Source organism: Rhinatrema bivittatum, chromosome 3 (assembly GCF_901001135.1).
Source record: "Rhinatrema bivittatum chromosome 3, aRhiBiv1.1, whole genome shotgun sequence".
In the NCBI taxonomy this organism is placed as follows: domain Eukaryota; kingdom Metazoa; phylum Chordata; class Amphibia; order Gymnophiona; family Rhinatrematidae; genus Rhinatrema; species Rhinatrema bivittatum.
The window spans coordinates 496,435,425-496,460,287 of NC_042617.1; positions in this window are offsets into that span (position 1 = coordinate 496,435,425).

Consider the following 24,863-nt stretch of genomic DNA (forward strand, 5'->3'; position numbering starts at 1 on the left):
TTTTCAGAGCCCTGCTCGCCTAAATCCGCCCAAAACCGGGAGGATTTAGGCGAGCAGGGCCCTGCGCGCCGGTAAGCCTATTTTACATAGGCCTACCAGCGCGCGCAGAGCCCCGGGACTCACGTAAGTCCTGGGGTTTTCGGAGAGGGCGTGTCGGGGGGCGTGTCGGGGGCGGGCCCGAACCGCGCGGCGTTTTCGGGGCGTGTTTGGAGCGTTCCGGGGGCGGGCCCGGGGGCATGGCCGCGCCCTCCGGACCCACCCCCAGGTCGCGTCCCGGCACGCAGGAGGCCCGCTGACGCACGGGGATTTACGCCTCCCTCTGGGAGGCGTAAATCCCCCGACAAAGGTAAGGGGGGGGTTTAGACAGGGCCGGGCGGGTGGGTTAGGTAGGGGAAGGGAGGGGAAGGTGAGGGGAGGGCAAAGGAAAGTTCCCTCCGAGGCCGCTCCGATTTCGGAGCGGCCTTGGAGGGAATGGGGGTAGGCTGCGCGGCTCGGAGGGAACGGGGGTAGGCTGCGCGGCTCGGTGCGCCGGCTATACAAAATCCATAGCCTTGCGCGCGCCGATCCAGGTTTTTAGCAGATACGCGTATCTACTAAAATCCAGCGTACTTTTGTTTGCGCCTGGAGCGCAAACAAAAGTAGGCTATTCGCGCTCCTTTTAAAATCCACCCCTTACTGTATAAGGGGTAAAAATAGCCTGTCGATAACGCGCAGCCAAACGCGAGCTAACAGTGCGAGCTAACAGTGCGGTCCACCCCCTCTCCTTCCATTATAAATAGAAAATAAATATGGCCTCCTAATCCTAACCCATCCACTCAACCAAGCTCTCCCAGCCACACAAGAGGAAGTAGGGCCCTGTTTGCATCCCTGAGATCATAGTACATTGTCATTCCAAGTGATTCCAGTGGCTGGGCTGGACAGCTATTTTAACAGTTCATGCTTCCAGTGCTGCTTCCCAGAGCAATGTGGGATATACCTTGGATTGCAGTGTTCTGTGATCCCAGAGCTGGAAACGGTGGCCCAGTCAGGTGCTGGGTAGATGGGAGGGCTTGGGGGAGGTGTGAGGAGAGAAGGCGTTAAGGAGGACATTTTTTTTTTCTATTTATTAGGTAAGAAAAGGGAGGGCTGGCACCAATAATATCTTTACTTTTTCCCTTTGAAGATGTTTTGGGGGTCAGGATCTTGACCAGCAAGGGTTTCAAGCATTAATGATAGAGGGGTGGAAAATGGGTGGAAGCCCTGTGATCAAACTTTTTTTAAAAATTGTAAGCATGCTACTTAACTGCATTACTTTTGAGGATATCTAATTAAGTGGCAGGTTATCCAGTCACACAAGGCTGAATAACTTTAAACCTAACCGGCCATATTCAAAAGTTGGCGGGCTAGGTTTAAAATTATCTGGCTAAAGGTAGCTGAATAAATATAATGTGGGATGTTCAGGAGAACATTTATCCCTCTAAATATCCAAGATAAGCTATCCAGCTAATTGTAGCTGAATATCTTGTCCACTGGCCATCGTACTGAATATTACTCCCTATATATAATCAAAACACAAATGTGTCTGTATTGTATAAAGCTGTGGCAGTTAATAATATGGAAGACTGTATTGTATTGTAAACTGATAAAACTCTTGATTGAGAAGGGAGGTAGGATTTGCTATTCTTTAAAACTGTGGATCTACAAGTTTAGAATTAGCATAATTTTTCAACCTAATTGTGATTTTGCTCAATTACAATTTATATAAATATTTTGATTAATACACTCTAATTCTGTAACATTAAACATGCTCATAACTGATATTTTATGACTGAATATTGACAGTCTTTCACAATTAATACAAAACAATATTATTAAAAAGTAATTAAATGTCTCATTTTTTATTTAAGAGTGTTAGAATGTCTTTTCTCTGACAGGTCATTATTTCTTCAGCAGCATGGTCAAGAACTAGTGTTGAATGATGAGATGCTATTTATAGGCCATGAATTCTCGAATTAATAATCCTGCTAAATTGGATTTCATGAATGTTATGAATAATATATGATGTAACATCCAAAATAATTTACAATAGTTGTGGTAGAAGACCATATGCTTTAGAAAATAATCCATATATAGACTAACATTTTTATTATTTGCTGATTTTAATTAGAAAACTGTAAGTAAAGCAATGCCTTGTTGATCTTTGTGTACCTTTTATTTAAGCATATGTCTTCCACAAAGTAACTTAAGAAGTGTTACCTCATGATCATGCAGATATCAAAGGACATTTCAACTAAGAACAGATGAATTAGACTAGCTTAAATCCTCATACTAGCAGACAAGAAGTTTGGGGCAGGTCTGGAACCTTCAAACGTTAACCAATTAAGAAAGGTATTGTTATGTTTGCCAGCTCATGGGCTGCCCCCATGAATCGGCTCACTCACCTCTCACTGCCAGGCTGGGGAACGCCACTGCTGATGAACCATACAAAAAAACATATTGCTGATGGGACTCTTTGCAACCAGACACTGCCATCTCAACTCCTTTCCAAAGCGTCTGTAGGTGCACACGCATAGGACTCAGCCCTTCTTAAAGGTCCATGATGGGAAAACTCCACCAGCGCCTACTGATGATATCAGGCCCCTTACCCTATAAAGATGGCACACTCATTTTGGCCTCAGCAACAGGTAGTCTACCTTCAGGTACTGTAACTTGCTGCTTTGGATCTTAGTTTTCAGTCTTGCGCAGGCTTGCCTTGCCTCTTCATCTTCAGCCTTTCTCATCTCCACCCTTGCCTTGTCTTCCTTACACTGTCCCTCGGTACTAGGGATGTGAATCGTGTGCCCGATTGTTTTAACGATCGGGTTCGGCTGGGGGGGGGGGGGGGGGGGGGAATCTGATCGTTAGAGATGTGAATTGGGATTGGTTCCGATTCCAATTCACATCACTAATTTTTTTTAGTGAGGCCCACGCCGATAAAAAAAAAAACCCACCCCGACCCTTTAAAATTATCCCCTTAGCCTCCCCCACTCTCCCGACCCCCCCAAAAAAAACTTTTTACACATACCTGGTGGTCCAGGGGGGCCGCGGGAGCAATCTCCCGTTCCCAGGCCATCAGCTGCGCTAAAAAAAATGGCGCCGATGGCCCTTTGCCCTTACCATATGACAGGGCAAAGGTAGCACCGGCGCCATTTTGAATATTGGCAATACGGCCTGCATGCAGGAGGTCGCTCCCGGACCCCCGCTGGACTTTGGCAAGTCTTGTGGGGGTCAGGAGGCCCCCCCAAGCTGGCCAAAAGTCCCTGGGGGTCCAGCGGGGGTCCGGGAGCGATCTCCTGCACTCAGGCCGTATTGCCAATATTCAAAATGGCACCGGCGCTACCTTTGCCCTGTCACATGGTAAGGGCAAAGGGCCATCGGCGCCATTTTGTTTTTAGCGCAGCTGATGGCCTGGGAATGGGAGATCGCTCCCGCGGGCCCCCTGGATCACCAGGTATGTGTAAAACTTTTTTTTGGGGGGGGGGGGGGTCGGGAGAGTGGGGGAGGCTAAGGGGATAATTTTAAAGGGTCGAGGTGGGTTTTTTTTTTATCGGGCCATCGGCGCCATTTATATTAGTGGCAGCCAAAATGGCGCCGATGTCCCGAGAGCGGGAGATCGTGCCGGGACCCCCCCACTGGACCACCAGGTAATTTAAAACATTTTGGGGGGGTTCGGGAGGGTGGGGGATTTCTTTAAACGGTCAGGGTGGGTTTAGGGGTTGTTTTGGGGTGCCGGTTTTCCCGCCCTCCCCCCTCTCCCCTCTCCCGATTTACGATTTTTCACGATAAATCGGGGGAATTTCTATTGTATCGCGACTCTAATGATTTTTGACGATTTAAAAAATATCTGACGATTTTTTTTAAATCGTCAAAAAACGATTCACATCCCTACTTGGTACTGACCTTAGCCTTCCTTGCCTGACACCTGTCTTGACCTTAGCCTGACTATGGAACCTCTATTAATCTTCACCTGAGACACTTACCTAAGGCCTGCTGCCTCCCAGAAACCAAAGGCTCCCGTGGGACAAGGGGCTTGTATAGGCAAAGCAAAAGTTAAGTCTCTGCATAATCTTCTGCCAGTTGGCAGTGAGGACCTACTGGGCCTTCCCAGTAGGTGGCGTCAACCTCACTCCAAAACAAGGATCCGCAACCCTAGCAGGTATAAAAGATTTCTCAAATCTTTCAACAGTTTGATACAAAAGAGTATGCATTATAAATATTTGAACACAAATCAGTTATCAGGTCCAATCCATCAAGTACTATATTCTTTCATAACTGTTCTAATATTCAGTGAGACAGAAAGTCTATGACCTGGAATGTCTAAACCCTAATATTGTAGATTTTAGGTTTTTTCTTTAATTGTTTGGGTACATGAATGTAGTTCATTTTGAAGTATCTGAAATGTGTAATATAGATCACATCAAATAAATAAATAAATATACATTTTGAAGGCAGAAAGCGTCAAGCAGATGATGAGCTAGAGACTGAATAGTGGTAATTTTGCCACTTATAGGCATATAATAATGCATTGAAGATGGGGTGAGCAATGAGTCATAATCTGAATTATTAGACTGAATACCATATGTATAATGTGATGTGATGCTGCCCGCAGCCGGTGCTATGGGCAGCCTCTTACCTCCGCGGCCCAGAGGCTGCCATCTTGCCATCATCGTGCCGGCACGGTAGGAGCTGTGCCAGGGTTCTCCTTCGTGGCAGAGCTGCCCGAGTGTTCCTCCATGCAACCCGATGGCCGCCGACGCTTCCTGACCCCGCATGGAGCCGCCATCGTTGCTGCTGCCCCGTGGCCTAGAGGCCACAGTCCTCAGCCTTGTCTGCAGCATGGAGCCGCCCTCTGTCCACCTTGTGCAGCAGGAGCCGCTCCCAATTTCTCTTTGTGGCTCGGACGCTGCCTTCCATGTCAGGGCCTGCCTGCGCCCCTTCTCCTGCTCCTGCACATCCAGCATCTGCAGCAGGGCCGTTGTACATGGTCCTGCACTACCTGCTTCCTCCTTAGGTGCGGGGCCACACCTCTCTGCTGGCTTTAAAGGGACAGCAAGGGAGTGGTCCCTCTGGCTCTACCTGATGACCTCATTTCCTGGAACTCCCTCTCCTGCCTATAAAAAAGCCTGGGCTTCATTCCTGCATGGCCTTCACAAGGAGCTAATCTTCCTTTAGACTCCTCGTCTCTCGCTCCTGCTTGGCTTCTTTATGTTCTTCATGGGATCCCTTGTCATCTGTTCCTGGTCTCTCCTGATGACTCATCTGTCCTGATGTCTCCATTGTCCCAGTCCTGATGTCCCATGGTCCAGTCTTGATGTCCTGATGTCCGTCCTGTCCAGATGTCTTCCAAGGATTCGCTTTGATCCTTCCCTGCGTGGTCTGCGACCACCCCAACTGGGGTGTGTAGGGCACTGGTGGGTCTTATTCATCTATCGGAGCTGAGGATTGCCATGTTCCTTCTGTCATCTCCAGGGACCGTAGTCATCAAGATGTCTTGCTTGCTCATCCCAGCTGCCCTTCACTGAGTGTCCAGGGAGTAGAGATGTGAATCGTGTCCTCGATCGTCTTAACGATCGATTTCGGCTGGGAGGGGGAGGGAATCGTATCGTTGCCGTTTGGGTGTTTAGAATATCGTGAAAATCGTTAAAATCGTGAACCGGCACACTACAACCCCCTAAAACCCACCCCCAACCCTTTAAATTAAATCCCCCACCCCCAAATGCCTTAAATTACCCTGGGATCCAGCGGCGGTCCATAGCTAAATCGGGGGAAGGGGGAGGGCAGGAAAACCGGCACACTAAATCCCCCTAAAACCCACCCCCGACCCTTTAAATTAAATCCCCCCAAATGCCTTAAAGTACCCTGGGGTCCAGCGGCGGTCCGAAACGGGCTCCTGCTGTTGAAGCGTGTTGTCTTCAGCCGGCGCCATTTTGCAAAATGGCCGCCGCAAAATGGCGGCGGCCATAGACCAACACGATTCGACCGCAGGAGGTCGCTTCCGGACCCCCGCTGGACTTTGGCAAGTCTGTGGGGGTCAGGAGGCCCCCCCAAGCTGGCCAAAAGTCTCTGGGGGTCCAGCGGGCGTCCGGGAGCGATCTCCTGCCGCGAATCGTTTTCAGTACGGATAATGGCGATCGGAACCCTTGCTGAACGACCTCCTGTAGTCGATCTCCTGCTGGCGCCATTTTCCCATACGGAAAATGGCGCCGGCCATACGCGTATGGCCGGCGCCATTATCCGTACGGAAAACGATTCACGGCAGGAGATCGGTCCCGGACGCCCGCTGGACCCCCAGAGACTTTTGGCCAGCTTGGGGGGGCCTCCTGACCCCCACAAGACTTGCCAAAAGTCCAGCGGGGGTCCGGAAGCGACCTCCTGCGGTCGAATCGTGTTGGTCTATGGCCGCCGCCATTTTGCGGCGGCCATTTTGCAAAATGGCGCCGGCTGAAGACAACACGCTTCAACAGCAGGAGCCCGTTTCGGACCACCGCTGGACCCCAGGGTACTTTAAGGCATTTGGGGGGATTTAATTTAAAGGGTCGGGGGTGGGTTTTAGGGGGATTTAGTGTGCCGGTTTTCCTGCCCTCCCCCTTCCCCCGATTTCATTTAAAGGGTCGGGGGTGGGTTTTAGGGGGATTTAGTGTGCCGGTTTTCCTGCCCTCCCCCTTCCCCCGATTTAGCTATGGACCGCCGCTGGACCCCAGGGTAATTTAAGGCATTTGGGGGGGGGGGTTCGGGAGGGTGGGGGATTTAATTTAAAGGGTCGGGGATGGGTTTTAGGGGGTTTTAGTGTGCCGGTTTTCCTGCCCTCCCCCTTCCCCCGATTTACGATTTTTTGATGATAAATCGGGGGAATTGGTATTGTATCGTGGCCCTAACGATTTTTGACGATTTAAAATATATCGGACGATATTTTAAATCGTCAAAAAACGATTCACATCCCTAGAGTCCATCATGATGTCTTGAATCTTCGCCTTGGAGGCCCATCTTTTAAATATTCCTCCTATTGCTTGGACTCTGGCTATGCCTAGCCTCTGGCAGACTGTGCTCCAGTGGATAGCCCAAGGGCCGTTCTGGCCACTGCAGCCTCCTCTCCAGCTGAGGATGTTAGAGTCATATCCAAATTCCAATCCATCATGAGTTTGATCTTGATTTTAGCTTGTCTTTCCTCATTTCATCTGAGTCTGATCATCATCTGAGTCCGTCTCCATCATCATCTGAGTCCTGTCTTCATCCTCGTCTGAGTCCTTGTCTTCGTCTGCATCTTCATCAGAGTCTTCATCACCATGTTCCAGTGTCTTCGTCTGCCCTTACCTCATGTCTGGCCTGCCACCTCTGCCATTACCCAGCGGCAGGTCCGAAAGGGCTTGGCGTGGTCGGAGGACTACTCAGAGACCAACCTTGCGTGGTTGGCCTCACCGAGGCTGTGCAGGTCAGCAGGGGCTTGGTTTTGCTCTACTCCCAGATGAGGCTCTGTCTCACCACAAGGGCACACACCACTCATTCCACAATGAGGAGCACTCCCTAGTGCTCCCTACCATCACATTGCAACATATGACTCTCATTATAACTATTAAGACATGTAATGTCAGACCCTTTGAAAATTATGGAGAAACAGCAGTGAGTAGTGATGTGCATTTGTTTGAAACAAATGGGTAAAATGCATCAATTAAGACCATTTTTGCTTCATTCATTAACCCCCAAAATGAATGGAGGGCACCTATGAATTAAACAAAAATTTTAGCTTTATTTTTTTATGTTTCACATTTAGGTCTATGAGTCATTGAAAAGTGCTGCGGTGAGACTAGTAAGTATAGCAACCAAGAAATTCCTGAGTGAGGTAGTAGCTAGGACAGAACAGAAGAGGCAAGTAGCAGACCAAAGCACCAATCAAGGTGAAGCTGCCCTACTCCTGATGATACAGCTTAGGGGTCTTGCTCCCACTCAGCCTTGGTGCCATAGCCCAGACTCTACACATTAGGGGTTCTTGATGCCACTCTGCCTTGCTGCTATACTACTTATGTTGCACTTGGGGGTCTTGCTGCCATATATGCCTAGTTGCCATGTCCCTGATGCTACACTTGGGGACTTGCTACCATAGCCCATACTATACACTTGAGGGGTCTTGATGCCTCTCTGCATTATTACTATACTACTACTGCTTTCTAGGCTAGACTATTATAATTCACTCTTTCCTGGGCTTCCTGCATGTATAATTTGTCCACTACATATAATACAAAACTATGCAGCCCAACTTCTGACCAATACACATTTACGTAACCATATCATCCCTGTTCTTCAATCCCTTCACTGGCTTCCAATAGCCAATCAAATTCAAAATAAATTAGCAGTCAATATCTATACTTTATTATATACTGTCTCATCCCCATGGATTACCACCACACTGAAACTGTACTCTCCATACTTTTCCCTGAGATCTTCAAATCAGGGATTACTGGAAGTTCTGAGCCTTTCACACAGGATGGTGGAATACATTGTGCAGGCTAAGCAGCGTGGCATGTCTCAAGGCACAGTCCATACCAATCTGGCGGGTTACGCCTTTTTTGCAAAGGCCCAAGGTTTGCCCAACCCAGTAAGGGACTTTGCGGTTAGCCGTGTCCTTATGGGTTGGGCCAATTACAATCCACAAGTCTATCCCTGCCAATGATCCCTTCGGTGGTAATCCACTAGAGAACTATTTAGATCATCTCTAGAACTCACTTGAACTTTGGCAGTCTAATATCAAAACCCAGTCTTATAACTATCAACTGTTTATTTAGCCTACATTAGGCACCGTATCTTTTACTTATGTTATTAACCCCATATGTACTAATCCAAGTTATATCGACCTGTTCATTGTAAGACATTTACTTGTCAATGTTATTGTTTAGAATGTAAACCAAATTGATCAGTAATTCTGTTATTGGAAAGTCGGTATATAAAATGCTAAATAAATAAATAAAGTTCCCTTCTTGTAATTGGCTCTCCTAGATGAGATCCAAAAATGAGTCTTCTCAATAGCTGGACCCCTGCTTTAGAATTCTCTCCCCACAGAGATAACAACAATAGCAAATGTGAAAATTTTCAGGAAGGCTCTAAAGACCTATCTGTCCCAAAAGGCTTACAGGCTAATTTTAAAATAAATGCACGTGCACTCATACACGTGTGTATTGGTGATTGAACAAAGATACAGTGGAATTTTAAATCATGTTTCCACTTGCGCACGTATGTTTTAAAATACACCAATCACACATAAGCGTGCTCCTAATTTTAAGAGGTTACTCGAGTACAGGTAGCACATGGGTCTTCCATAGAACTTTGCATGCTTTTACATGTGTATGTAGATGTATGTTAAAAAATGTTTGGGTGATGGACAACCCAGTTTTTCCAATTAGTCCATTGGTTTGCCCAGTTAATATTGAGGTCTGCCAGACCCCTATGGTTCTTCAACCTGCACACCTCCCAGTTGACCCAAACCCCTCACCTTGTCCTGTAAGCCCTAAAACTTGAGATCTATAAACGTTCTCCTCCTCTGGAGCAGCAGTAAAGTTACACAGATAACAAGCCAATGCGCACTGCGGTCTCCAGTTTTAAAATACAGAGTTACGTGCATAAATGTTGGACCCAGCCCAGAACACCCATGTGCCATCCCATTTCCAACCTCTTATTTTTGACACGTGCACTAGCACATACATGTGTACTTCACAGCTTTTTAAAATCCGCGTTGCTCATGCACGGCCCACTTACACAAGTGTGTGGCCATTTTTGTGCAAGTAATGAGGTAGATCTTAAAAAAATACGCGATCGCGTACTTTTGTTCTCGCACCAGGCGCGAACAAGAGTACGTGGGATTTCAATAGATACGCGCGTAAACCGCGCGTATCCATTAAAATTCTGGATCGGCGCGCACAAGGCTGCCGATTTTGGGCAGCCTGCGTGTGCCGAGCCGCGCAGCCTGCCTCCGTTCCCTCTGAGGCCGCTCCGAAATCAGAGCGGCCTCGGAGGGATCTTTCTTTCGCCCTCCCCTCACCTTCCCCTCCCTTCCCCTACCTAACCCCCCCCCCCCGACCCTATCTAAACCCTCCCTACCTTTGTTTAAAAGTTACGCCTGCCAGGTGGCTGGCGCGGGATTCCCCGGCCCGGGAGCTGTTTCAGAGGCCTCAGCCACGCCCCCAAAACACCCCTGTTGTGGAACCATGCCCGCTGCCCCGCCCGAATGATGCACCGCCGCGACACGCCCCCTACACGCCCCCAGGAAAGCCCCGGGACTTACGCGCATCCCGGGGCTTGCGCGCGCCGCCGAGCCTATTCAACATAGGCTCAGCATGCGCAGGGGGAACTTGGGGCAGGTTTTCGGGGGGTACATGCTTATCTCATGCACATAGGGGTAGATTTTTAAAAAATGCATGTTCGCGTACTTTTGTTGGCGCACCAGTCGCAAACCAAAGTACGCTGGATTTTAGTAGATACGCGCGTAGCCGCGCGTATCTTATAAAATCCTGGATCGGCGCGCGCAAGGCTGCCGATTTTGGGCAGCCGGCGCACGCCGAGCCGCGCAGCCTGCCTCCGTTCCCTCCCCTCACCTTCCCCTCCCTTCCTCTACCTAACCCACCCCCCCGGCCCTATCTAAACCCCCCCCTACCTTTGTCCATGGATTTACGCCTCCCGGAGGGAGACGTAAATCCACGCGCGCCAGCGGGCCGCTGGCGCGCCGAGACGTGACCCGGGGGCGGTTCCGGAGGGTGTGGCCACGCCCCCGGACCGCCCCGGGCCGAAACCACGCCCCTGGGCCCGCCCCCGAAATGCCACATCCCGCCCCCAAAACGCCGCGTTGATCGGCCCCGCCCCCGACAAAAAACCCCGGGACTTACGCGAGTCCTGGGGCTCTGCGCGCGCCGGCAGGCCTATGGAAAATAGGCGCACCGGCGCGCAAGGCCCTGCTCGCGTAAATCCGGGCGGATTTACGCGAGCAGGGCTTTTAAAATCCGCCCCATACCCTTTTGAAAATCTGCCCCTTAGTGTTTGCAGTAAAACTCTTTGGAAAATCATAACTCCATGTATTTTTTCAATATATCATCAGAACTGAACTGTCAATAGGTTTTACTCGTGTTACGTGCACTTAACACAGGTAAATGTGCTTTTGAAAATTGCTAAAATAGTATGTTACATTTACATTATCCTTTGAAAATTAACTTGTTTGTGTCCATGAATGACAGAAGGAGAGGAGCTGAATTAGGGAACAGAGTGACTTTTCTTTTTTCCCATCTATGTCCTTTGGACACATTCTTCTTCTCCTGTTCCCTGCGCAGAACAGGAAGGGAAGAGATAGAATAGGGAGCACAGCAGTTTTCCTTTGTGCTATCGCTTGCAGCCTCACTCCTCCCATTCTATTCTCCATACTGGATGGGGAGAGGCTGGAACAGGAAGCAGATCTCTGCTGAGTGAGATTCAGCACAGTTGGGAGGCAGAAAATCTTCAGCTGGCCTCCTTCCTCCCAGATTTTTGTCACCTTAGGCATAGGCCAAGTATGGCTATTGGAAAATCCAGGCCTGCCCCCAGTTACCCCAGACCCCTTAGGCCCCTCAGTGATGCCTGTATTTTTTTTTTAACTTATACCTCCTCCATAGCAGAAATAAACTTACGTGACATTGGACATGGGCGTATATCCAGCTACTTGCACACATTTTTATTTATTTATTTATTTAGCTTTTTTTTTTTTTATATACCGAGGTATAGCAGAGTTGCCTTCACTCCGGTTTACAATTACAACAACCTGATACATTTAAAGTAATTTAACAGCAAAACTGTAAAAACTGGTATAGAACATTAGCATAAACTGATCAAGATATACAATAAAATAGGTAAAAGAAAAAATCTGAGTTCAAATCATGTAGGGGACATCTGCTATAGGACAAAAAGGGAAGGATTCTGGGAGTCAGAAAGAAAGTTAGTCATAGGTGGGAGATTGTATGTTGGATAGAGGGACATACAGAGGGAGAGATCTGTGGATTTATCCTTTATAATCTTTGGACGTGCACTCTGTGAGAGTTTGGCTGAGTAGCCAGGCTTTAAGATCTTTTTTAAAAGATTTTATGTTTTCTTGAGTGGTCAGGTGATGAGGTAACGAATTCCATAACTTCGGGCCAATGATGGAAATGGCTCTGTTTCTAGTGGAGGACAGTTTGGCATGTGGAAGTGAAGGAATCACTAGTTGGAGTTTACTTGTTGTTCTTGTCGTGCGAGGTGATCTATGAATATGTATGATGTTATCCAGTGCTGTGTAGTCTGCTTTATAAATAGCTTTATGAAGAATTGTGAGAACTTTGAATTCTATTCTTTTCTCTATCAGTAGCCACTGTAAATTGTTGAGGACGGGGGTTATATGGTCAGATTTTCTTTTACCCGTCAGGACTCTGGCAGCAGCATTCTGCAGTAACTGCAAAGGTTTTAAGGATGTTTTAGGTAAACCAATCAGGAGAGAGTTGCAATAGTCCAAACTGGTAAAGATGAGGACTTGTAGGACGGTTTTGAAATCATGGGGGTGAAGCAGCGGTTTTAGGTGTTTGATTACTTGTAGTTTATGAAAGCCCTCTTTTGTTCTTGTAGTAATGTAGTAACATCTCTTGGCTCCGCCCCAGAACTCCCTCGCCCCATCCACACTACACCCATACCATGCCCCTTTTTCATTCAAAGTGAGATATTTGCATATTAAGAAATGTGCATGCATGTAGATGGCTTTTAAAATTGGGTGGACACGCGCATGTCCAACATAGACCCAAATCTCCTGATTTTGGCACGTGCCTAGATTTTAAAATTTACCTTAAAGGTGGGGGGTTTGAATATTGCTCCCTTCTTATTATGTGTAAAAGCACTGTTATCTGCTGAAAACAAGGGAGGGAAAGGAGACATGGGGCTTTCATTTTCAAAGCTCAGCCCATACTTTCTGTGGGCATATTTGCATTTGCTTCAAAGCAAGTGCAGAGTATGTGCTGAGGTTTGGGACTCGTTCTCAGACTGGCTACATTTTTAAAGGGAAACCTGCATGGTTTTTCCCTCTGAGAATGATCTTGTAGCATCACAGGTATGTTGCAAGTTGGTGCCAGTGTCTGATTATTAACCCTCTATTTAACTGTAAAATAGTAACAAAGCTTATTTGTCAAGTGAGGAGAACCTTCCTTACTTTAAAGGAAAAAACCCTAGATTGGGATGAATTGCTCTAAAGTGACCAAAAGTGGTTGAAATGTCCATCTTCTTCATATAACAGGCATAGTTAAGTAAAACTACACAACTCTTTTAGCTAGACAGCCCATCTCTCTATTAGTGCTAAACCATACTTCTTGCTGCCTCATTGCTTCTGTTTCCTTAACTGGATGTTTTCATATCAAGGGAAGATGGTGTTCCTTCATTTTTCCCTTGAATGTAGAAAGTAGTACCAGAGATCATTTTTAACTTTGAAAAATTCATTGAAGGAGAAAGCATCCTTTTTTATTTTTTCATGGTGTTCATCTAAAGTGCTGCAAACAGCATGCTTCATTGGTAGCAGTTTAATGCTGCCATTGTGCACTGGGGCTTGTCCCATGTGGCTACAATTAACTTTTAATGTGTGCCTTCAGGGGAGAACACTTAAGGGGTTAACCAATTTCCTCCAAAAGAATGAATAGATAAGTACTAATGGATTTTCAATGCATTTCTTTTATAAAATAAAGAAAATAACATTATTAAAATGAAGCCATAGTTTTGTAATTCCCAAGTTAAAACCATATACTCATGCTAAACAAATTCACACAGAACTTCTGAAAAATGCATCTCAGCTGCATATCTTCTGTTGGCAGAAAATAGTAATTAACAGTCAGTGTATGCAGCATCATTTATCTAAGTTTTATGACAGTTTTTAAGCATTAAAATGTATAACCATGTCTAAGAAATACCCATAGTAACAAAATCTAGAATGTCTCTAGCCAGCCATCTTGTCATGTAGCTACAATATTTTTCCATTTACAGTATTAATCGACAGTGCCATTCACTGTCACCTCACACTTCAGCCATCTGATGCTGTTACCTGGATGCTGTTCACCATGGCATCTCTATAGCATCTCTAAATTTATTTGTTGATAAGTTTTATTGTATTATGCTAGTTTCTACATTATAATATATGGTCTGAAGAAATAAGTTCATAGGTTTGAAATAAGATTGCCCTGGGCACTCCATAAGAATACACAAAAAATGTCGGTGCTGGCAATTTTCAAATTACATTTCGGGCCAAAGTCCATGAATCCTTTTTACCTATGGACTTTGCCCAAACTTTCAAAGCGATGGTACACACTTTCAGTTTTAAATTTGCTATGGCTACTAGGCTATTTATACCTGATTTTTCTATGGATACTTTTGAAATTGGAAACAACACAGAGTTGAAATGCATGCTATGTGTGTTATTATATTCCACAGGAAAGCCTCTTTTTAATGTGGCTAAAAGTACATGAGATTGGGAAGAATGTGGTTACTTTATACTACTTTGAGAGAGAACAATTTTCAGATGGCTGATTTATATGGGTAAAATGGTTTTTGGGTATTCTACAAACAATATTCAATTGGTTTAACTGGTCTATCCTTTATATCATTTTAAATAGCCATATTCAACATAAAAAAGCTATGAATGAATATATCATTAAATGTAGGACCCACACTCACAGAGTTTGTATATCAATCAAACTCTGAAAATTTGGTGGTCACTTTACTTTATTTTAAATATCACTTTTTGTGAATAGTTTTTTTTTTATGTTTTGAATTTTCATTAGAATGCTGACAAACTGCAAAATGCAACTTCAACTTCTTCTGTCAAAAATCATAGGAGCACAGTCAGCACACCTTTCATTTTTCATTGGCAAAAATGAAGTGAAAGTCTCGAACAAATCATATTAAGAGAATATTCATCTCAAAATGTCCCAAGTTGAATGCAACACAAGTCCTGACTCGATCGTGTTTCGAACCAACAGGTCCTGTTTCAGGGGACATGCAGTCTCGACTCCTCTCTCTCAGTTTAATCAGCGATAAACTTTCAATCTTCAAATGGCTAATTTTCCTGTGTTTCTTTCTCCCGCGGTCTGATTTCAAACACGCTTATTCCAAACATAATTGTAGCCCTAGGGCCTCCACCTCCTGGTGAAACGGATGTTGCTGGATAAGCCAAGGGTCATCTTTTCTCAATCCATAGTAACAGGAAGAGCCAGGGGAACAGGAGAAGGGCTGGGGAGACCCTTCTCCAGCACCACTAATAGAAGGCCTCCTAAGCCTGGGAGATGAAGGACTTTAAAAAGAAGGTCCTTCTTCTGTGCTTCTGTGAGATTACCCCAGACCCCTTAGGCCCCTCAGTGATGCCTGTATTGTGAATGCATTTTTGAACACAATGAATGCATTTTTGAACACAGATGGAGCATACTAGAGGTAAGAACACAAAAGTCATATCTTTCACGTTTGTTTCCATAGATGAAATGTTTCTGCTACAGCCATTACTGCCCACCTCTGCAGAAGGCTGTCTTGTTAGATTTCATCGCATGCACTGGTATTGCACTGACACCTGATCATTGGCCAGGCATTAAGGGTTCTTGAGGTAAATACCTGAATATGGAGTTCTTCTAAGTGTTATAATTATCCATCAGTGTAATTATAGGCACTGTGGTGAGTACATTTTTAGAGTGGGTGCAAAGGAAAGGAGGGATCCTTGGGTTGGGTTTTTTTCCTCCTTGCAAACTTAACCAGTACTGCTCTGTTTAGCTAGGATCCCCAGCAACACCAAATCTAGCCAGATAACTTTCATTGGCTACATTCAAATAAACATTCAGCTGAAACCCTAGTCGGTGAGGTTCAGCTGAATAGTGATCTGAAGACAACAAGATAGAATTAGCCAATTAGCAGTGGGTTTTTAAATATGGAGATCCTCTGATTACTTCCTCCAAAAAAGAATCCATTATGCAGGAACTTTCCCTACAAATATAGTGCCTCATCAGAACTCATTTCAATCACTGAGAGCTTGATAAGATAAATTTCATTCTAGCCGCAGCATTTCCTTTTGGGGTTCCTGTTGTTAGAGCCCGCTAAAATCTACCTTCAAATTTTCCTCCAATCCGGCAGATCTGAGGACGCCGCGACGTGGAGGAGGAGCCGGGTAGGCGAATAAAAGCAGGCCTACGCCGGCGGGACACTGCCGCAGCATTTCCTTTTGGGGTTCCTGTTGTTAGAGCCCGCTAAAATCTACCTTCAAATTTTCCTCTAATCCGGCAGAGCTGAGGACGCCGCGACGTGGAGAAGGAGCCGGGTAGGCGAATAAAAGCAGGCCTACGCCGGCGGGACACTGCCGCAGCATTTCCTTTTGGGGTTCCTGTTGTTAGAGCCCGCTAAAATCTACCTTCAAATTTTCCTCCAATCCGGCAGAGCTGAGGACGTGGAGGAGGAGCCAGGTAGGCGAATAAAAGCAGGCCTACGCTGGCGCGACGCCACCGGCGCGACAGTTTAAGCCGCGTGCAGTCAAGGGGTGCGCGGCTTTGCCCGGCTTAGCCCTGTTTGGAGCGGTTTGGAGCCAGAGACTTTTGTTTTGTTTTTGATGCGGCCGGATTGAGAACATTGAGGAACAAACTGTGAGTAACTTGCTGCTAACATTGAGGCAATATTTTGTAAAATCTCCTGTGATTTAGAAAAAACTTTCTTACTTTGCTATGCCTCATACCAAGAGGAAAGCAAAGATGAGAGAGCTTTCCTCTTCAACAATGCCTGGTAATATGCTTCAGTCTACAATCACAGATTGCTTTCATGTCAACCCTACATTTACACCCGGAAGGGCCGCTAGTAGCCCAACCCAGGAGCAGGTGTTGGACAACGGGGCATTTGAAACATCTTTAACCCCGGGTGCCCCAGAGAAGCCGGTCCCTCCATCTGCAGAATCTGAAACAGACTTAAATATCTCTCTACAAGATTCCTTTTCCCAAAGAGGTGTTATAATTGAGGATTTGGAGGTCATGGAAGATTCTACACAAATGGGAATTAAAGAAACGTTGTTGATTAATGCAGAAAAAAAAGGAGGGTTATTGCAACAGTTAAGAGGAAGTGATGATCAAATAAATGGGGATAGTGGTGAGAATGTTTCTGTTATTGTTCCCAAAAAATTTTCAATGGATGAATTGGGATCCATGATGATTAAAATGCAGAAATCAATCAATAAGCTAGCAAATACAGTTCAGGATGCATTAAAACAAAATAATCAAGTACAGGAAAAAGTAGATCAACTGGAGAAAAGTGTAAATATATTGGATAAACAAATGGAGGAAGTCCAAAAAGTTCAGTTAAACTTAATCAAGTCAGAGGAAGACCATGAAAGTAAAATTGAAATATTAGAAAATCAGATAAAAAGCCCAATCTTAGACTATTAAATTTCCCCAAAAGTCATTTAATAACATCTTTAGATCTATTTTACAGTTATTTGAAGAACATCTTGAAATACTCTGAGGATAATTTACCTAAAGTAAATAAATTGTATTACTTGCCACAAACAGAGGGAGGGGGGAATGAAAAGAATGGAGGGATATCAGAGGAGTTAAATTTAACTGAGTTTTTAGAAAAATCGTTTGAGTCAAAAATTAATACTACAGCAATATTGTTGGTACAATTCGCATTTCAAACAGATAGAGACAAAGTGTTAAAATTACATTTCAAACATCAACAGTCTATCTTTTATGGGCAAACTATAAGGATTTTTCCAGATATAGCTCGCCCAACTCAGCTAAGACGTAAAAAGTTTATAGAAAGGTGTTCAGAAGTATTGTCAAGGGGGGCACAATTCCAGTTGAGATATCCCTGTAGGTGTCTAATAAAACATTTAAATAATAGATTTATCTTCACCTACCCAGAACAACTGCGAACATATTTGGACACACACTGTTAAGAAACTGTGCAATAATGGGGGAAGGAGAATTATAGTGGGTTGAAATAGCATCAAGTTTTTGCTTAATATATTTTTCTTTTTGAAAAGTGCTCCTATTTTTTGGTGTTTGTGACCCTTTGTTCTCAATTTCTACATACTTTACTAGATTTCTTTTAAATGATAAATAAGGAATTGTAATCTGTTATTTTTTCCGGATAAGAATGTATTATCTTATTTCTGTTTAAAAAAAGTGAAATTTCAATAAAAATAAAAAAATAAAAATTCATTCTATCTCTTGGAGGGCCATAAACTTTTTTCCTTTTAATAACAGATCTAACATGCATATGCTCTGTATTTTCCACCCAAGTCAATTAATCAAAGAATTATTAATTGAGTATATTGGGTATTACCATTGGACAATTTTCAATGAATCACCCAGTTTCTGAAAATCTATACAGGCTGATATTAATATTAATATCATTGGTGGAAACTATCCCAGAATATGACTGAAAGGAAGAAGAAAGATAACTTTTTTCCCATCTCCAGCCTTCAAAGATTACTCTTCCATCTAATTTTGCAGTCGCAATTGAAATCTATGCAAGAGAACTAATAAGATGCAAAGCTATGCATATTCTACTCATTTTCGGCTTGTTCCTCAGAGAGGAGCAGATCTCTCTAACATTTATCTGGCAGCAATCTTTTAGGCACTCCATGAAAGAATTCTTACTTTAAAATATAACTCATTAAATACAAATAATAAGCTTCTTTTCCTTTGTTTTAGGGATCAGACGTTTCTAGGACAAAAATTTTTGGTTTTCTCCTGATTTGGCTATAGATACAAAAGTCCATAGAAAGAGCTTCATAGAGAAAATACAGAGTTGAGCCCTTGGAGCTACCTTTTTATTAACATATTTCTACAAATGTTTAATTAAATATCAAGGAACTAGTTATGTTTTCTTTGAGCCTAGTCTGTTGGATAAATTTCTTGCAGAATAAGTCACTTCCAACTGTTTCATGAGACAATGACCAAACCTTCTACCACTAGTCGGTAGTGTAGTCAGTGCTCAAAGTGAGAATTTTATTCAAGAACATAAGAACATAAGAAAATGCCATACTGGGTCAGACCAAGGGTCCATCAAGCCCAGCATCCTGCTTCCAACAGTGGCCAATCCAGGCCACAAGAACCTGGCAAGTACCCAAAAACTAAGTCTATTCCATGTTACCATTGCTAATGGCAGTGGCTATTCTCTAGGTGAACTTAATAGCAGGTAATGGACTTCTCCTCCAAGAACTTATCCAATCCTTTTTTAAACACAGCTATACCAACTGCACTAACCACATCCTCTGGCAACAAATTCCAGAGTTTAATTGTGCGTTGAGTAAAAAAGAACTTTCTCCGATTAGTTTTAAATGTACCCCATGCTAACTTCATGGAGTTATGACAACACCATGCCAGATTTTCCTTAAGGGTCGAGAAATGGTTTTTCAAATTTAATCATTTAGAGATCGATTTTAAACAGAGTGCACAGCCTTCCATGTGCGCATGGTTCATGGCACACACATTCGCACCGGATTTTAAAATCTGAACGTGATTGTGTAGGTGGCGCATGCAGGGGGGCAAATTTTCGATTAATATGCGCGGCAAAATAATTGGGCCCCCCCCCCCCAGTTCCCTCCCAGTCCGCTCCAATTAAGGAGCAGACTGGGAAGGAACCTCCGTACCCCCTTACCCAAACATCCTCTCTCTTCCCCTCTTCTACTCACCCACTAAACCCTTCCTGTCTACTTACTTTTTTTTGTTTTATTACTTACTGCTCCTCTGGAGCAGATGTAATCTGCGCATGCTGGCAAAGTATTAATGACCCTGACTGTTATAGACCTGCTCCCCCAGACGGGAGGAGTTAGCAATCTGTTATAGACCTGCTCTCCCAGAGGAGAGGAGTTAGCAATCTGTTATAGATCTGCTCCTCCGGAGGGAAGCAGTTAGCAATCTGATATGAATCTGGCTGCTGGATACTCCCGTTGAACGAGGAGTTAGCAATCTGTTAGTGATCCCCCACCAGGGGGCGAAGTTAGCACTCTGTTACGGATCTTGCTAAGGAGTAGTGATCTGTTAGTGCTCTGCTCCTCCAGAGGGAAGGAATAGCAACTGTTATGTTTTGTTCCTGTAGAAAGATGAGCCAGCAACCTGTATGATCCACACGGGGAGATAGCTATGTGATATGGATCAGCTTCCGCAGAGAGAGGAGCAATGGTCTGATGTGGGTTGGCCCCCACAGAGTGGCAGATGATAATACCGCTCTATTAGTGCAAGGAGTAACACTTGGTAGAAATAGTGAATCCTTGGGCCGATGGCAGATGACAGCGCCCTCAAGTGGAAATATTGAGAGGGACCACCGGCTAGGCTGGAGTATTGAGACAAACACAGATAGTTCTTTATTAGACTGGGAGAAGAACCACCAGAGGTGGCAGTAGTGAGTTGATATGCCCGGCAGGGCTGAAGTCCCTCTGATACTGGAACTACGATCTCTGAGCTGCTGAGCTGTAAGGAGAGACTATAAGTAGTGAGTAGACAGGGTATGCTGGGCTTAACCTGTGGTAGATGATACACTCACAATTGTAGATCTCTGTAGTGTCTTCTTTATGCAACAGAGAGTCTTCAGAATTCAGGAACAGGAGCCGCAGGCGAGTACTGGTTCCTATAGGCCAGCGGTTCTCAACCTGTGGGTCGCGACCCCGGTGGGGGTCGAACGACCAAAACACAGGGGTCGCCTAAAACAGGGGTCCCCAACCACCGGTCCGCAGACCAGTACCGGGCCGTTGGGGTTTTTTGCCGGTCCGCGGCACCGCGGCTGCTGCGGGGAGGCGGGGCAAAGCTGGCGACCTGCCTCCTCCAACCCCAAAAGGGAAGAGACATGGCCCAAAAAGCTAGCACGTCGCAGTGACGTATGTGGCTGGAGCCGCGCAGGCAGGAAGGAGGTGTATCAGCCACTGAAGGTGCTCCTCCTACTTCCTTCCTGCCCGCCCTGCCCCGGAAGACAAATGTTGCCGGAGCCACACGGGGAGGAAGGAGGAGGCGCGTCAGCCGCGTGGGTAGAAGAGGCGCTTCAGCTGCGTGCAGCAGAGGAGCAGCGGGGCCGGGAAGACTAGGGCCGCTGCAGAGCCCATCCTGTGGCAACCCGTAAAGAAGAGGCCCAGAGGTGAGAGAGAGGTGTGTGCGAGTATGAGATGAGTTGAGAGATTGTGTGTGAGAGTGAGTTGAGAGACTGTGTGTGTTTGCAGAGACAGCATGTGAGAGCCTCTGTGTGTGTGAAAGAGACAGCATGTAAGAGTGAGAGCCTGTGCTTGAGCAAGGCAGCATGTGGGGGTGTGAGAGAGCCTGTGTACGAGACTCAGACAGCCTGTGCCAGTGAGAGACTGTGTGTATGAATGATTGCATGAGAGAGAGAGCATGTGCCAGTGAGAGCCTGTGTGTGTGTGTGTGTGTGAGAGAGAGAGAAATGCATGTGAGAATGAGAACCTGACTGTGTGTTTGAGGGAAGAAGACAGGTGGAGAGAAAAGAAATAGAAAAAAAGGCAATATAAAAGGAAATTGCAAAAAAATAAGAAAGGGAAGCAGATGTAAAAAAATAAATAAATTACTTTTTAGTGATTGGCACATGTAATCTTTGGGAATGTGCAAGAGTAGCACTTTCTCTATGGCGGATCTCACAATGTACGAGATCAACATGGAGGAAGTGGAAACCCACGGGGCCTGCACAGAGGAGGCAGCAGAATGGGCTTCAGTGCCAATAGCAGCAATCAGCGCCTCCCCAATAGCCACGTGGCAGCAGTGGCAGTAATTAGATTAATTGTTTGACTCAGCTGGAGGTGACAAAGTATGAAGTGGGATGTGAAATCAGCTTGATCTGGTGGAGAATTAGGATTGCTGTTACACATGAACTGTATTTGGCAAACATAAAGGGAGCCAGGATAATCAATTGAAGCCTGCAGCTGAGGACTGATTCATTATGACTCATGTAGAAATTAGTGCATTTTCCAGATTAGTGTGCATAACACAATTCTCAACATTCAGCATTATTTCTGCTGCATAGAGTTTTATCTGAGAGGCTCTGAGGTTGTGAGGGAGCCAGTAAGAGTGAGAGCATGAGTGTGTATGAGAAAATCCAGGGGAGTAAGAGTGTGAGTGAGTGGGGGGGGGGGGGGGAAGAGAGTGTCTTACACCCTGAGAGTGTGTCAGTGTCTGTGAGAATGAGAGGTTATGGTTGGGTATAAGAGCATGAATGTGTAAGTATGTGACAGTGTATGTGTGAGAGAGAATGGACATGTGAGTGTATGTGTGAGAGAGAGAGGATAACCTCCTAATCCTCGACAATAACAGGGTGACTGGAAATCAAGAGCTCCCATGTATGGACAGCAGGGGCTTTTTAAAATCCTTATTAGTTTTAATTATTGGGTGTTATTTGATATAAATGCTGTTTTGAAATATTATTGGTGTTTGGGAAATTATAAAAATGTATATGATTTTAATTAATAGAAATTCTATTTATCAGTAATTTTAAAATATTCTTTTATTAGTATGGTTTTACTATTATAACTGATGCTTTATGTTTCTTAATTTTATTGTTTTATGAGGAATGGTGGTTCTGTTTATAAATGTCATAATAAATAAGTATGCACTAAAATCCAACCCCATCCATAACCCCGCCCCCATATGACCAAAGCCCCGCCCTTGCCCCGCGAGGGCGGGGCGAGGGCGGGGCGAGGGGGTCACTGCAACATGAGGAACTGTATTTCGGGGTCACGGCATTAGAAAGGTTGAGAACCACTGCTATAGGCAGTCTGAAATAGAACTCACAATAACTGTGTATGGGATGGCTTCTGGAATAGAAGAGAGGCTAGAAGAGATTTAGGAACATAGATCCTTGTGGAGCGAGTACCGGTTCCTATCTGTTAATCTGTAATAATAATCCATAAGATATAGGTATGCGATATCTTCTGAGGAAGAAGAGAGTATGAGAAAGGAATTAGGAACATAGGCCCTCGTGGAGCGAGTACCAGTTCCTATCTGTAATCTGCAATGGTAACTCACGATCTCCGTGCCTGCGATAACGTCTTAGACTGAAGGGAGCCTTAGCGATTAGGAACAAGGGCCCTCGTGGAGCGAGTACCGGTTCCTGTCTGTAACAGGCTTCCCCTTGTTAACTCGGATTGTTGCTGCAAGTAGCGTGGACTGCCGAAGCAAGTCCCGTTGGAGTTCCTTGCTAGCTCGTTTGAGATTAGCAAACAAAGACCTTTTAAATTGAAAACGGATGACGTCACTACAGGGGGATGCCCCCGAGGTTCACACCCTTGCTGGTACAAAGTCTGGAGCTCGTGCACGCGCCCTTACGTCATCAGGAACAATGTGGAACCGTAGTGTCAAGCCAGCCCGGGGATACCGGGACCAAGAGGTGGAGAGAAGCCGCGGCTGCATCTGTCCGTCTGAGCTGAAGGGAGTTGCCACAAAGGTAGAGAGGGTGGAGCGAGGGCGAGAATAGGCACGAACGCAACACTGGCAAAGCTATTCCTGCGAAACAGTGGCCTCTGTTGGGGGTGCACTTTAGAAAATGATTGCGCACACTACATCTATGGCATATATTCAAACCAATTTTGTACATTTTCTACCTATTATGTGAGGGTTGTGGTTAAGAGTGATATAAATTGAGAAGTTACATGTATGATTGTTTGGGTTCTCTTTTGTAAGAGACACCATCCATGAAAAGGTTTTATTTTTTGGAGTGAATATGGTGAAGAATATTGTAAGATTGGGTTTGATGTGTGGTATGTCTGAAATATATTTTTTATTCCATATGGGGTTTGAAGGTTCTGTATATTTTTTAATATTGAAAACACTGTTGTGTAAAATTCTAGTGATAAGATGTTTAAAAAATTAAGTTGAGAGGTAATAAAAGTTTTTTTATTTTGCCTAGACAGATTGATTCCCTTTCATTTTTGGTTTGAAACTTTACATATGCAGTATATTTGGTTCTGCAGGTACATATATGCATGTATAAATGGTTCCTCATTCTGACTCTATCCTTCATGTCTCTTTCTAGAACAGGTAAAAATACATTCAAAATAGGGTTTCGCATACACTTTTACATGCACAACATCTAATTGATTTTCAAAACACTACACATTTAAAACCTGGTTGTATGCAATAATTTGCTTTGAAAATCAAGCCCTAAGTCTGGCCTTAAAAGATGATGAAATATTTTTAAATGACGAGATCCATATTTAGCAAACCGGCTGTTGGTGTGATAGCTGGATATATATAAACAGTCCAAAAAATGCTAGGATCTTCAAAGTACTGCAAACTTATCTGGCTAAGTGTAAATATATGGCAATCGGTGGAAAGGTAGGAAGTTATGAAATTGTAGCCAGATAATCAAATATATGTGTGTGCAAATATAATCCCAAAATTGTCACATAGCCGGATAGAGTCACTAACTGTTTATTGATGGATTAGAGCCAGTGAATACACATATATATGATTATGGCTTCCCTATGAGGAAAGGATAAAGAGGTTAGGACTGTTCTGCTTGGAGAAGAGATGGCTGAAGGGGGATATGATAGAGGTCTATAAAATCAAGAGAGATCTAGAACAGGTAAATGTAAATCGGTTATTTAATGTTTCTGATAATAGAAGGACTAGGGGGCACCCCATGAAGTTAGCAAGTAGCTCATTTAAAACAAATCAAAGATAATTAAGCTCTGGAATTCATTGCCAGGGGATGTGGTTACTGTAGTTAGTGTAACTGGGTTTAAAAACGGGTTAAATAAGATCCTAGAGGAAAAATCCATAAACTGCTATTAATCAATAAGCAATAGTAGCTTGAGATCTATTTCATATTTGGGTACTTGCCAGGTACTTGACACTTGGATTGGCCACTGT